The sequence below is a fragment of the Ranitomeya variabilis genome, chromosome 4, assembly GCF_051348905.1.
Source record: "Ranitomeya variabilis isolate aRanVar5 chromosome 4, aRanVar5.hap1, whole genome shotgun sequence".
NCBI classification, from domain to species: domain Eukaryota; kingdom Metazoa; phylum Chordata; class Amphibia; order Anura; family Dendrobatidae; genus Ranitomeya; species Ranitomeya variabilis.
In genome coordinates this window covers 246,803,847-246,815,935 of record NC_135235.1, presented here as the reverse complement: position 1 = coordinate 246,815,935, position 12,089 = coordinate 246,803,847, and the positions used below count along the sequence as shown (strand labels likewise).

Below are 12,089 nucleotides of genomic sequence, written 5' to 3'. Positions count from 1 at the left end.
GTCAACATAAAGATAACAGTCTTTGCCTCCTGGCTTACTGAAAATAGACGTCTGGATAATTAAGATTAAATGCTGTGTCGTTCCAAATGGGTATCAGCATATTGGCAAACATCAATCACCTTGCGTCCCTGTCCTCCAAAGATAGCAACACAATGAGCTGCAACAAACATCAATTCAAGAGTCAACATTCAGGCTCATATACACTTTGGCTTACACTCTCTGACAGAAGTTATGTCGCTTATCCATGTTATGTAAATAAAAGCTTATAACCTGACGTTAAATTCATCAATTGGTTGTATAAATTATTCTTTTGAAAGCTGAAACCCTCCGAAATGTGGTTTAGGTTAAGAAAATAAATTGGCATCAATGCAGAAATATTGATCAGTTAATGGACACAGAATGGTCAGATTTTGGCAAGACAAAAGTTTTGTCGCCTGGTCATATAATGCACCCAATCCTAGTTTACATCCTCACCTGTGCTCAGTAAATGATCGGTTAATTAGTGTGTGTGTATAAAAAGAAACCCAGCACCCCAGATCTTCACTTGAACTGCAACTTGAGCTCTGGCAACATGCCAAAAATCCACCCTGCAACCAAGGCCTGGATTATCAAGAGGCTGAAGACCAGATCCACTGCAGAGGTGGCTGGAACCTTTAATGTGTCTCAGCGTCAAGTACAAAGAATTAAAAAAAGATTTGAAGAGACTGGAGATGTGTTTGACATGCCCAGGTCCGGCAGACCCAGCAAGACAACTGCTCAGGAGGAACGTTTGTTGGTTAGGAAATCCAAAGCAAGCCCCTCTTCCCCTGCAGCAGAGCTCCAACAGGCCTGGTCACCTCAAGTCCCCGTGTCAACAATAACAGTTTGTAGGATTCTGTCTTGAAATGGCCTCCATGGTCGAATCAGTGCCCAGAAGCCAGCACTAAACAAAAGGCAAATAAAAACCGTGTGGCATTTGCAAAGTCCCACAGCCTGCTAAACAGATGGACGCTGGAAAAGTGGCAGAAGGTGGATTTCTCTGATGAATCTTCAGTAGAATTACACCACAGCCGCCACAAATACTGCAGGAGACCTACTGGAGCCAGTATGGATCCAAAATACACCCAGAAAACCGTTACATTTGGTGGTGGAAAGATCACGGTCTGGTGTTACAATCAGTATGGGGGTGTGTGAGACATTTGCAAGGTGGAAGGCAATATCAATAGCCTAAAATATCAAGACGTATTAGCTACTTCTTATATTCCAAATCATAAAAGGGGTCAAATTCTGCAGCAGGATGGTGCTCCATCTCATACATCCATCTCTACAACAAAGTTTCTCCAGGCAAAAAAGATCAAGATGCTGCTCAAGGACTGGCCAGCCCAGTCACCAGACATGAACATCATTGAACATCTCTGGGGTAGGATGAAAGAGGATGCTTGGAAGACAAAACCAACGAATCTTGATGAACTCTGGGAGGCATGTAAGACGACATTCTGTGCTATTCCTGATGACTTCATTAATAAATTGTATGAATCATTGTTGAACAGCATGGATGCAGTCCTTCAAGCTCATGGATTCACACAAAATATTAAATATGACTCTAATAGCACCACAACTTCATTCACCAATGTTATGCACCATATATTTGTATTTTAAGTTAATTATTTGTTTGAATATCACATTACTTTCTGTGGGCGACAAAACTTTTGTCTTGCCAAAATCTGACCATTCTGTGTCCATTAACTGATCAATATTTCTGCATTGATGCCAATTTATTTTCTTAACCTAAACCACGTTTCGGAGGTTTTCAGCTTTCAAAAGAACAATTTATACAACCAATGGATGAATTTAACATCAGGTTATAAGCTTTTATTTACATAACATGGTTAAGCGACATAACTTCTGTCGGGGAGTGTAGGTCTCTTGACCTACCAAAGAAAAACACATCTGGCCAAATCAAGAACAAATGCTGTGTTGTCACAGGCGCATCTTCTACTCGTGGTCTGCTGGGGCTCAGCTTCTGCTGAGGTGCGTCTTCTGCTGGTGGTCTGCTGAAGAGCATTTTCTGCTGGGAAATGTTTTCTGCTGGGGCACATTTACTGCTGGGGCGCATTTACTGCTGGGACGCTTTTACTGCTGAGGCCCATTTTCTGCTGAGGTGCGTTTTCTATTGGTAGTCTGCTGGGGTACATCTTTTGCTGGGGCACATCTTCTGCTAAAGCACATCTTCTGTTGGGGCGCATCTTCTGGTGGTCTGCTGGGTTGCATCTTCTGCTGGAGCATGTCTTCTACTGCGGAGCAACGTCTGCTGGGTGCAGGTACAGTGATTTCCTATAGAGAACACTGGAATGTAGAGTATTGTGCGGAGGCGGGCGTCAGATCCATGCTAGGCATGACCCCTAATGGCATGATCTCCATGCTGTTTTACGATGCGTTGCAGCCACTTGACTGATTTCTCATAAATAGCGGGCAATGACTCCTCACTATGAGGTAATGGGCAGAAAATTATGCTGGGAAAAATGATTGATGCCAACAACATCCTGAGAATTCCTCCAATTCCATCCCATAAGTTTTAGAAGTTCTGCAGAATCGAGAGCTATTACCCCAGATCCTTCTGCCGACCTGTATTGGGCACCCAGGCATCATCCTGTCATCACTGACCGAAGCCCACTGTGATGGCCTCTCTGCAGGGGAACACAGGAGCTCCGGCTAATTGCATGTTTGGGTTTACTAGATACAAAAGGACTGTCTCTTTAATTTTTTCACATCACGGAGTGCTGAGTGTTGAGTCAAGGGGTCAGTCTGACTCTGAGAAGTAAGGGTCACAAAGCGGGTGGTGTGCTATAGCCCCGCGCCCTCTCTGTGAAGACTAAGATTAGAATATTACGCCAAGGCTGGTATCTGTAGTCCGTACACGTCACAATAACAAGGCCTCACTATATTACAACATAGTTGTTCATCCTTGGCCTGCTGGTTCATGAGTGTCAGAACTCTGCAAAGACTGACCGTGCCCGGTAGTAGAAGAGACGGTGCTGGGCAATTGATAGCAGTGCAGGTTTATAGGCCGTCACCATCTGGGACAGTGCAATGATGTTTATAGGGAAATCACAATTTCAAGACCTCTGATAGGGGCTCCTTTTTGGTGCAGATTCTCATCCCCCACAAACGTAATCCTCCACCCTCCACCTGTGTCCCATTGAGACTGATTCAGCCTGAGCTGGAGGTGAAGCGGCTGAAAGGGCCCCGGGCTCCATCTACCCTAGCTACTATTGGATACCCCATCCCAGCCCTAAATCTCATCAGTCTAGTAATGCACCCTATGGTATGGTATTATATCTGCAGTGTATGACCTTGTGCTGTATGGGATTATACAGTGGGTACGGAAAGTATTCAGACCCCTTTACATTTTTCACTCTTTGTTTCATTGCAGCCATTCGGTAAATTCTATAAAGTTCCTTTTTTTCTCATTATAATGTGCACTCTGCACCCCATCTTGAATGGAAAAAAAAACAGAAATGTAGTAAGTTTTGCAAATTTATTAAAAAAGAAAAACTGAAATCTCCCATGGTCATAAGTCTTCAGCCCCTTAGCTCAGTATTGAGGAGAAGCCCCTTTTGAGCTAGTACGGCCAGGAGTCTTCTTGGGAATGATGGAACAAGTTTTCACCCCTGGATTTTTGGATCCTCTGCCATTCTTCCTTGCTGGTCCTCTCCACTTCCATCAGGTTGGATGTGAACGTTGGTGGGCAGCCATTTTCAGGTCTCTCCAGAGATTCTCCATTGGGTTTAGGTCAGGGCTCTGGCTGGGCCGGTCAAGAATGGTCACAGAGTTGTGCTGAAGCCGCTCCGTTGTTATTTTAGCTGTGTGCTTAGGGTCATTGTCTTGTTGGAAGGTGAACCTTCAGCCAAGTCTGAGGTCCAGAGCACTCTGGAAGAGGTTTTCATCCAGGATATCTCTGTACTTGGCCGCATTCATGTTTCCTTCAATGACAACCAGTCGTCCTGTCCCTGCAGCTGAAAACACCCCATAGCATGATGCTGCCACCACCATGTTTCACTGTTGGGATTGTATTGGGCAGGTGATGAGCAGTGCCTGGTTTTCTCCACACATACCGCTTAGAATTATCACCAAAAAGGTCTATCTTCATCTCATCAGACCAGAGAATCTTATTTCTCATAGTCTGGGAATCCTTCATGTGTTTTTTAGCAAACTCTATGCGGCTTTCATATGTCTTGCACTGAGGAGAGGCGTCCGTCGGGCCACTCTGCCATAAAGGCTCGACTGGTGGAGGGCTGCAGTGATAGTTGGCTTTGTGGAACTTTCTCCCATCTCCCTACTGCATCTCTGGAGCTCAGCCACAGTGATCTTGGGGTTCTTCTTTACCTCTCTCACAAAGGCTCTTCTCCCACGATTGCTCAGTTTGGCTGGACGGCCAGGTCTAGGAAGACTTCTGGAGGTCCCAAATATCTTCCATTGAAGGATTATGGAGGTCACTGTGCTCTTAGGGACCTTGAGTCCTACAGAAAATCTGCTGTAACCTTGGCCAGATCTGTACCTTGCCACAATTCTGTCTCTGAGCTCCTTGGCCAGTTCCTTTGGCCTCATGATTCTCCTTTGGTCTGACATGCACTGTGAGCTGTGAGGTCTTATATAGACAGTTGTGTGCCTTTCCAAATCAAGTCCAATCAGTTTAATTACACACCGCTGGACTCCAGTGAAGGAGTAGAACCATCTCAAGGAGGATCACAAGGAAATGGACAGCATGGGACTTACATATGAGTGTCTGAGCAAAGGGTCTGAACACTTATGACCATGTGATGTTTCAGTTTATCTTTTCTAATAAATTTGTAAAAATTTCAACATTTCTGTTGTTTTCAGTCAGGATGGGGTGCAGAGTGTACATTAATGAGAAAAAATGAACTTTTTTGAATTTACCAAATGGCTGCAATGAAACAAATTTAAAGGGGTCTGAATACTTTCCGTACCCACTGTATCCGCAGTATGTGACCCTGTGCTGTACGGCAATATATCCGCAGTATATGACCCTGTGCTGTACAGTATTATATCCGCAGTGTATGACCCTGTGCTGTACGATATTATATCCGCAGTATATGACCCTGTGCTGTACGGCAATATGTCCGCAGTATATGACCCTGTGCTGTATGGTATTATATCTGCAGTGTATGACTCTGTGCTGTACGATATTATATCCGCAGTATATGACCCTGTGCTGTACGGTATTATATCCGCAGTATATGACCCTGTGCTGTACGGTATTATATCCGCAGTATATGACCCTGTGCTGTACGATATTATATCCGCAGTATATGACCCTGTGCTGTACAGTATTATAACCGCAGTATATGACCCTGTGCTGTACGGTATTATATCCGCAGTATATAACCCTGTGCTGCATGGTATTATATCTGCAGTGTATGACCCTGTGCCATATGGTATTATGTCCGCAGTACATGACCCTGTGTCGTACGGTATTATAACCGCAGTATGTGACCCTGTGCTGTACGGTATTATATCCGCAGTATATGACCCTGTGCTGCACAGTATTATATCCGCAGTATATGACCCTGTGCTGTACGGTATTATATCCGCAGTATATAACCCTGAGCTGCATGGTATTATATCTGCAGTGTATGACCCTGTGCCATATGGTATTATGTCCGCAGTACATGACCCTGTGTCGTACGGTATTATAACCGCAGTATATGACCCTGTGCTGTACGGTATTATATCTGTAGTATACAATCCTGTGCCATACGGTATTATGCCCGCAGTGTATGACCCTGTGCTGTACGATATTATATCCACAGTATATGACCCTGTGCTGTACGATATTATATCCGCAGTATATGACCCTGTGCCATACGGTATTATGCCCGCAGTGTATGACCCTGTGCTGTACGATATTATATCTGCAGTATATGACCCTGTGCTGTACGATATTATATCCGCAGTATATGACCCTGTGCTGTACGGTATTATATCCGCAGTATATGACCCTGTGCTGCACGGTATTATATCCGCAGTGTATGACCCTGTGCTGTACGGTATTATATCGGCAGTGTATGACCCTGTGCTGTACGGTATTATATCCGCAGTGTATGACCCTGTGCTGTACGGTATTGTATCCGCAGTATATGACCCTGTGCTGTATGGTATTATCTCCGCAGTATATGACCCTGTGCTGTACAGTATTATATCTGCAGTATATGATCCTGTGCTGTGCGGTATTATATATGCAGTGTATGACCCTGTGCTGTACGGTATTATATCCGCAGAATATGACCCTGTGCTGTGTGGTATTATATATGCAGTGTATGACCCTGTGCCGTACGGTATTATATCCGCAGTATATGACCCTGTGCTGTACGGTATTATATCCGCAGTATATGACCCTGTGCTGTACGATATTATATCCGCGAGTATATGACCCTGTGCTGTACGATATTATATCCGCAATATATGACCCTGTGCTGTACGGCATTATATCTGCAGTATACGATCCTGTGCCATACGGTATTATGTCCGCAGTGTATGACCCTGTGCTGTACAGTATTATATCCGCAGTATATGACCCTGTGCTGTACATTATTATATCCGCAGTATGTGACCCTGTGCTGTACGGTATTATATCCGCAGTATATGACCCTGTGCTGCACAGTATTATATCCGCAGTATATGACCCTGTGCTGTACGGTATTATATCCGCAGTATATGACCCTGTGCTGTACGGTATTATATCCGCAGTATATGACCCTGTGCTGTACGCTATTATATCTGCAGTATACGATCCTGTGCCATACGGTATTATGTCCGCAGTGTATGACCCTGTGCTGTACAGTATTATATCCGCAGTATATGACCCTGTGCTGTACATTATTATATCCGCAGTATGTGACCCTGTGCTGTACGGTATTATATCCGCAGTATATGACCCTGTGCTGTACATTATTATATCCGCAGTATGTGACCCTGTGCTGTACGGTATTATATCCGCAGTATATGACCCTGTGCTGCACAGTATTATATCCGCAGTATATGACCCTGTGCTGTACGGTATTATATCCGCAGTATATAACCCTGTGCTGCATGGTATTATATCTGCAGTGTATGACCCTGTGCCATATGGTATTATGTCCGCAGTACATGACCCTGTCGTACGGTATTATAACCGCAGTATGTGACCCTGTGCTGTACGGTATTATATCCGCAGTATATGACCCTGTGCTGCACAGTATTATATCCGCAGTATATGACCCTGTGCTGTACGGTATTATATCCGCAGTATATAACCCTGAGCTGCATGGTATTATATCCGCAGTGTATGACCCTGTGCCATATGGTATTATGTCCGCAGTACATGACCCTGTGTCGTACGGTATTATAACCGCAGTATATGACCCTGTGCTGTACGGTATTATATCTGCAGTATACAATCCTGTGCCATACGGTATTATGTCCGCAGTGTATGACCCTGTGCTGTACAGTATTATATCCGCAGTATATGACCCTGTGCTGCACGGTATTATATCCGCAGTATATGACCCTGTGCTGTACGGTATTATATCTGCAGTATATGACCCTGTTCTGTACAGTATTATATCCGCAGTATATGACCCTGTGCTGTACGGTATTATATCTGCAGTATATGACCCTGTGCTGTACGGTATTATATCCGCAGTATATGACCCTGTGCTGTACGGTATTATATCCGCAGTATATGACCCTGTGCTGTACGGTATTATATCCGCAGTATATGACCCTGTGCTGTACGGTATTATATCTGCAGTTTATGACCCTGTGCTGTACGGTATTATATCCGCAGTGTATGACCCTGTGCTGTACGGTATTATATCCGCAGTGTATGACCCTGTGCTGTACGGTATTGTATCTGCAGTATGTGACCCTGTGCTGTATGGTATTATATCCGCAGTGTATGACCCTGTGCTGTACGGTATTATATATGCAGTGTATGACCCTGTGCTGTACGGTATTATATATGCAGTATATGACCCTGTGCTGCACTGTATTATTGTAATAATTATAGGGGATAACTCAGGAGACTCTTTGCGTGGAACAAGACAACACAGGACACAGTTTTATAAGTGGTAAAGTCTATATTATCACACGGTGATTCAAACAGGTGCAGAGAGAAACTCAAGTCCACAACACTTGGTGCAAATATCAAATGCAGCTCAGCAGTCTATAGGAAACTTCAGAGGAAAATGCAATCACGCAAAAAGTCTATGAAGCACAAATGAAGCACAATTCTTGAGGATACTTGACACGAATAAGTCCTTGCTTAGTCCACAACGCAGATAGATATGCTTATAAGGCAGTTCAAATAATATCTTAGCTCAACCAGGGAGGTCTGGGTAATAGTCTCAGGTTCTTGCAGAGCAGAAACAGCTTACATGTCCAGCAAATGCAGATGGAAGCAAACAGGAGCAGCAGATGAAGGAGGATTACTGGAACTGCTGTATGCAGCAGAAACTCAGAGCATAGTAGCAGGATAACCCCACAGGTTCACAGGAGCAGGTATATAGCCAGGGAGTCACCAGAGGTCAGGAGCTGGATGCAAGGCAGAATACTCTAGCACAGACTGAAGGTTGGGGTGGAGTTTTATAGCAGGAAGACACAGTGCACATGAGACCAAAGACGCCATCTTGGAAAAGGGCAGTAATGCACAAAAAGGTAATAAAAAATGTTCAGAGTCCTGACAATTATATATGCAGTATATGACCCTGTGCTGTACGGTATTAAATCCGCAGTGTATGACCCTGTGCTGTGCAGTATTACAGTATATCCGCAGTATATGACCCTGTGCTGCACAGTATTATATATGCAGTATATGACCCTGTGCTGTGCAGTATTACAGTATATCAGCAGTATATGACCCTGTGCTGCACGGTATTATATCCACAGTGTATGACCCTGTGCTGTGCAGTATTACAGTATATCCGCAGTATATGACCCTGTGCTGTGCAGTATTATATCCGCAGTATATGACCCTGTGCTGTACGGTATTATATATGTAGTGTATGACCCTGTGCTGTACGGTATTATATATGCAGTGTATGACCCTGTGCTGCGCATTATCACATCTGCAGTTTATAGCCCTGTGCTGTGCAGTATTATATCCGCAGTTTATGACCCTGTGCTGCACGGTATCACATCTGCAGTTTATGGCCCGCTGTCACACACTGAATTTTCCCAATTACATCACACAATATCAGCCACACAGATTTTCGATTTGGACTGGAGTTGTCAGGGTCTCGGGCCACTGCAGACCCCTTCATACAGGGAACCTGCTGTAATGGTTAAACACTCCGGGAAGACGCGCACGGCCATGTAAGGGTATGTTTCCACGTTCAGTTTTGCTTCAGGCTTTGGTCAGGATATTATGCAGGTAAAATCCTGACCAAAACTGCACCTGAGGTCACTGGCAGGTCACCTGCGGTGTACCTGCGTGTTTTGCTCATAGTAGCAACATGCTGCGTTTCGAAAAAACGCACCACGCATGCGTTTGCGCGGCAAAAACGCATGCGTTTTTTAACGCATAGTGGAGTCTGGATTTCATAAAATCCCATCCACTATGCTGTAACATCTGGACGCTGCGTTTTTGACGCTGCAGAAAAACGCAGCGTCAAAAACGCAGCGTTTCCTGAACGTGGACACATACCCTAAGGGTATGTGTCCACGTTCAGGATTGCATCAGGATTTGGTCAGGATTTTTCATCAGTATTTGTAAGCCAAAACCAGAAGTGGGTGATAAATGCAGAAGTGGTGCATATGTTTCTATTATACTTTTCCTCTAATTGTTCCACTCCTGGTTTTGGCTCACAAAAACTGATGAAAAATCCTGACCAAATCCTGATGCAATCCTGAACGTGGACACATACCCTTACATGACAACACCAAAATATAGAATTTCTTCCATCTTCTAAATTGTGTATTTAATTGCTACAATGTAAAACAAGCTTCCAGAAACATGTCCCCTGCCAGGAAAGCTGCAGAGCATCGCATCCGAGGAGAAGGAGCTTCAGGTGAGGACACCAAGAGAAAGTGCTGAGAGACCTGGAGGAGCCCTGCCCCAGCCTGCCCTGAGCCCTCCCCAAGCTCCATGTCAACCTCTTGCTGTGATTAAAAGCTACATGAGCCCCGAAAAGTCAATCAGGGGTCACAGGCCGCCCCATCCCGCCACTCCCTCAACAGTACTGGAGAGAATGCTATTTTAACCCTTCACAAACTGAACAGTTATTTATACTCTATAGAACACTACATAGTCCTATAGGATGGGAGAAGTTGTTCTTGGAGGAGCTTTACATCTTTATTCATGGCTCTGGTCTTCAACAAAATTGTAAGTGATTGCTCTTCATGGATGAGAAGTCCCCACACATTGTGAGTGATCCCCTCCATGGATGAGAAGCCCCCACACATTGTGACTTATTCCCTCCATCGATGAGAAGCCCCCACACATTGTGAGTGACCCCCTTCCATGGATGAGAAGCCCCCACACATTGTGAGTGACCCCCTCCATGGATGAGAAGCCTCCGCACATTGTGAGTGATCCCCTTCCATGAATGAGAAGCCCCTGCACATTGTGAGTGACCCCCTCCATGGATGAGAAGCCTCCACACATTGTGAATAATCCCCTCCATGGAGGAGAAGCCTCCGCACAGTGTGAGTGATCCTCTCCATGGATGAGAAGCCTCCACACATTGTGAGTGATCCCCTCCATGGATGAGAAGCCTCCACACATTGTGACTGATCCCCTCCATGGATGAGAAGCCCCCACCATTGTGAGTGATCTCCTCTATTGATGAGAAGCCTCCACACATTGTGAGTGATCCCCTCCATGGATGAGAAGCCCCCGCACATTGTGAGTGACCCCCTCCATGGATAAGAAGCCCCCACACATTGTGAGTGATCCCATCCATGGATGAAAAGCACCCACACATTGTGAGTGACCTCTCCATGGATGAGAAGCCTCCACACATTGTGAGTAACCCCCTCCATGGATGAGAAGCCCCCACACATTGTGAGTGATCCCCTCCATGGATCAGAAGCCTCCGCACATTGTGAGTGACCCCCTCCATGGATGAGAATCCTCCACACATTGTGAGTGACCTCTCCATGGATGAGAAGCCTCCACACATTGTGAGTGATCCCCTCCATGGATGAGAAGCCCCAACACATTGTGAGTAATCCCCTCCATGGATGAGAAGCCCCCACACTTTGTGAGTGACCCCCTCCATGGATGAGAAGCCTCCACACATTGTGAGTGATCCCCTCCATGGATGAGAAGCCTCCACACATTGTGAGTGATCCTCTCCATGGATGAGAAGCCCCCACACATTGTGAGTGACCTCTCCATGGATGAGAAGCCTCCACACATTGTGAGTGATCCCCTCCATGGATGAGAAGCCTCCACACATTGTAAATGATCACCTCCATGCATGAGAAGCCTCCGCACATTGTGAGTGATCCCCTCCATGGATGAAAAGCCTCCACACATTGTGAGTGATCCCCTCCATGGATAAGAAGCCTCCGCACATTGTGAGTGATCCCCTCCATGGATGAAAAGCCTCCACACATTGTGAGTGACCCCCTCCATGGATGAGAAGCCTCCACACATTGTGAGTGATCCACTCCATGGATGAGAAGCCTCCACACATTGTGAGTGATCCCCTTCAACTTTGCCTTAATGTAACGAACACCTCGCACTTATGGACTGGCACTTTTTCAGACACAACACTCCCCTCGGTAGGCGAAAGTTCTAGAGGGCTGGGTGGTTCTTTGTGCCCTTTTATATCTTCTTCGCCCACCATGGGCGGGACCACTAATGACTATTTTAAGGTTTGTTCTCGGCGCTGAATTATTACAGCCCGGGAAGGTCACTCAGCACCACCTGCTGTGATCTTTGTGTCAAACAGCTCTCTGATGTCCCCTATCGTCAATTAATGGAGGAGGCCGCAGACTCTTTCCACAAATAGGCTGATTATCTGGAAACTAACAGTGAACGTATGGTGTATATAACCCCCTACGATCACCGCTAACTCCACAATAACCCCAGACTACTCGCTGCC

At 45.5% G+C, this 12,089-nt stretch overlaps 1 protein-coding gene across 1 annotated transcript in view; it reads left to right on the top strand.

Annotated features, from left to right (window-relative positions):
• ADAMTS15 (ADAM metallopeptidase with thrombospondin type 1 motif 15) overlaps positions 1 to 12,089 on the top strand; it is a 120,728-nt gene that overhangs the window by 66,506 nt on the left and 42,133 nt on the right. The window lies entirely within an intron of this gene.